Genomic DNA, 4,025 nt, shown 5'->3' with positions numbered 1-4,025 from the left:
TGGACACAGGACATGGGTAAGTTCCTGAACTCCTCTCTGCCTAAGGTTCTTCATCTATCAAATGAAAGTAGTAATAGTGAGTATTCACTGAACACTTCCTATTTGGCTGCACTTTTTTAATGTGTTTCATATTATGATGTGCCAGGCAGAGCTCTGTAATAAGTCAGTGCTTCTCAAACTCTCTGTGGTAAATGATTAACTTTTTTCTTGAATTTCCAATTTGCCACAGATCAATATTTCTGCAAAGTACATTAAAAGTTACTTCCTATGAGCTTTTACAGTGACAAATGAAAATTTTAAAAAAACCTTAAAATTGAAATCACTGTACAAATTAGTTATTGGTTATAAATTACTACAAACACTTCAATAAATATTTAACAAATAAAAAAATAAAAAACTTAATTCCTAGAAAATGACATAAAAAAAAGAAAAACAACTACAAAACTTGTATTTGTTGTCCATTGAAAGTGGATGTGGATATAAAGTGTTTAACATAGAAAATTATACTAATAACTTCTACAGATTATTTAACAATCATAACTTCTCAAAAAGTTGTGAGTGAAATAATGATTCCCCACTTTAAGAGCCTTTATGTATATTTTGTTTTTTTGTTTTTGTTTTTTGTTTTGAGACAGAGTCTCACTCTGTCGCCCAGGCTGGAGTACAGTGGCACAATCTCAGCTCACTGCAACCTCTGCCTCCCAGGTTCAAGCAATTCTCCTGCCTCAGCCTCCTGAGTAGCTGGGACTACAGGCATGCGCCACCATGCCCAGCTTATTTTTTGTATTTTTAGTAGAGACAGGGTTTCACCATGTTGGCCAGCCTGGTCTCGAACTCCTGACCTCAAGTAATCCTCCCACCTCAGCTTCTCAAAATGCTGGAATTACAGGTGTGAGCCACCATGCCCAGCGCTTTATGTACACTTTGAATAAATGCTGTATATATCAACATTTAAAGATTTTAATATACCCAATGAACTTTTTTCTTGATTTATAAATTTATCGATCCAATGAAGATTTGATTAGTTCATTTGTAAATATTCTGTACTTTTATACCTATCTAGTTGCAGGCTAGTAGCAAGCAATTTTTGGACTGTGTAGGTTCAAAGAATATCCTTTGAATAGCACTATTTTACATGCTTTAGATGTATTAACTAATTTAACCCTCACAATAACTCTACAAGGACAGTATTATTATTATACTAGTGAAGTGTTAAAATTTTGCACTCAGGTTTTGGGACTCCAAGGCCCCTGTTCATAGCATGTTGTAGAGGGAAAGAGGGAAAGAGGTAAGATCAGGTAGATTTCTTTCGTCTCCTAGAGACCCAGGGTGGAATGAACAAATGAACAGGAAGCTGTGAAAACTAGTCTGGGGCAAAAGAGATGAAGTAGATTAGGGCATGGGATAGAATTGAGGTGGGCTGTAGTGGTTTATGTCATTCAGGACTAATGGAAGTTACCAGCAAATTCAAAGAATCAGAAGTGGGGTCCCAGGCCTAGCTCAGGGGTTGAGGGGAGGCCTGAATTTACAAAGGTCGTTGTTGCTTAGTCTTCAAATAGAACATAAGGAAAAGAATATGCGAAAGAGTGCCATTTGTTCTGTAAAGACATTCTAACCAAATGGCTAGTATGGACAATTACTTGCAGCTAGCAGAACAAAGAAAGTAATTGATCAAATGCAATCGAAAGAGATCCTTGACCTAGCTCTCCAGCCTCCTGCATATGTCATTTAGAAGGGCGACTTGACTCTTAATAAGTCTTTATTTCTAGAAAGTTTTTTCTTTTAAGTAACATGTTTAATGGGAAGATAATAAAATATTTTCAACGCTATTTTATTCTCGTGACTTAAATAAAAACTTCAGGACTTGAGAAATATCCCCCTTATGATAAAGCAGACAAAGAGGTAAATGTATGGATTTCCTGAATTGTCTCATCAAAAGCAGTTTGGGTTAAAAACAGGAGGTGTGGCTGGGCCCAGTGGCTCACTCCTGTAATTGCCAGCACGTTGGGAGGCCGAGGTGGGTGGATCACTTGAGGCCAGGAGTTTGAGACCAGCCTGGCCAACATAGCAAAACTCTGTCTCTACTAAAAATGCAAAAAAAAAAAAATTAGCTGGGCGTGGTGGCGCGTGCCTGTAATCCCAGCTACTCAGGTGGCTGAGACATGAGAATTGTTTGAACCCAGGAGATGGAGGTTGCAGTGAGGCCAAGATCATGCCGCTGCACTCCAGCCTGAGGACAGAACGAGACTCTGTCTCAAAAAAAAAAAAAAAAAACCAACAACAACAAAACAGGAGGTGTTATTGAAGCTCTTCCTGCCAAAGGCAGAGAGGTAAAAGAAAACCAAGATGAGCGTGAAGGGCTGTGTGTGTCTGTGGGTGTGTGTGTGTGTGCTCTCTGATTTCCTTCTAGTAAAACTCTCCTAATCTAACTTGGCTCCATAGTGAGGCAGACATTACTGAGAGCAGTAAGTAATGTGACTATCTCAATTCACGGTAGACTCTCAACTTACTTATATGTAGACTTTGAAGAGGATGAGGTTTGGGAGTTGGGTTACAGGTGTCCATTTAAAATACTGAACCTACAATTTCTCCACCTCTGTTCCCTGCAGAGGCATTTCTGCAGGACATAGTATCAGGCCTGGTCCTGAAGTTCTATTAGAACTCTGCTCTGTCATCCAGGCTGGAGTGCAGTGGCACAATCCTGGTGCATGGCAGCCTTGAACTCCTTGAACTGCCTCAGCCTCCTGAGTAGCTGGGATAACAGGCATGAGAGCCACTGCACCCAGCAATACTTTATTTAATATTATTTTTATATTTATTTTTGTACTCTGCGATTCTAATAAATGAATAACACTTTATTTTAAAATAGGCTTTGTATTAGGTTATTTTGCCTGACCATAGGCTAATATAAGTGTTTAGGGTAGGCTAGGGTAAGCTATGATGTTGAAAGGGCTGTGCATTAAATGCATTTTTGATTTCGGGTGGGTTTATTGGGACTCATTCCCATCATATGGTGAGAAGTGTCTGTATTTTCCCTATCAATTTCTATGCGCTGTGTGTGTGTGTGTGTGTGTGTGTGTGTGTGTGTGTGTGTGTGTGTCTTAGCCATTGGAAATTAAGTTGTAGACATTGTGAAACTTCATGCTTAAATACTTCAACATGTATCATTCTAAAAGAAGGACCTTTGTGTATTTGACCATATACCAGTTAAGAAAGACCGAGGCAGTGGAAATGGTCTGCTCTTGGTGCAGGCAATAATTAGGTACATTTTCCATAAAGAATTTTAAAACCATAATTAAAACCAACCATACACTGGCAATTCTGAAAATGTTAGTGATAAAATACCTCTCCCTAAAAAAGATTTTGTTGTTGTTTAGGCTGTAAAAAATTGCTGCTTACTCTTGAATGACACGTAAGCTTTGTTGGGGCTCAGAAAGCAATACCTGAAAGACTGGCACTCTGACATGCTAAGAAGCCTTGGGAGCTGCCTTATAATCAAAGCCCTTCTAACCTTGCCTTGTCCCCCTCTCAAGTGGAGATTCTCTCTGGAATTTCCTTATCTGACTAAGAAAGCTTCTTTCCAAATGACATGCAGTTGTCTTAAGACCCCTCCCTAAAAATCTCATCAAATAACCAGGCAAGATCAACCACCCAGAGAAGAGAAGAGACTGGGAGTCCTCTTTACTCCCAGACAGACTTTTCATCTATTTTTCTTAGAGAAGTCCTAGAGATTGCCTGGGGAACCTTATCTGGATAATAAGACAATCTTTGTTTCTGTGCAGTTCCACCCTTCACATTCCCAAACAGTCATTTACTAACCGTTTTCTGAGCACTGGGCCTATTAATTCCCCAATTTTCCTCTTCACTGTGTCACACAGACTTCCTATCACACTGTCTGGGATGGAATGTCAAATACACTCTTTTAATTGGAAAGAAAATGTAAACAAGCTGTAAAGAAAAGAAAACAGGCTGTACAGAAAACACATTGTAACTCATTAAATTGGTATAGTTCATAAGCCAGCCTT

This window comes from Pan paniscus, chromosome 4, assembly GCF_029289425.2.
Source record: "Pan paniscus chromosome 4, NHGRI_mPanPan1-v2.0_pri, whole genome shotgun sequence".
In the NCBI taxonomy this organism is placed as follows: Eukaryota; Metazoa; Chordata; class Mammalia; order Primates; family Hominidae; genus Pan; species Pan paniscus.
Note: the sequence above shows the minus strand (reverse complement) of the source record.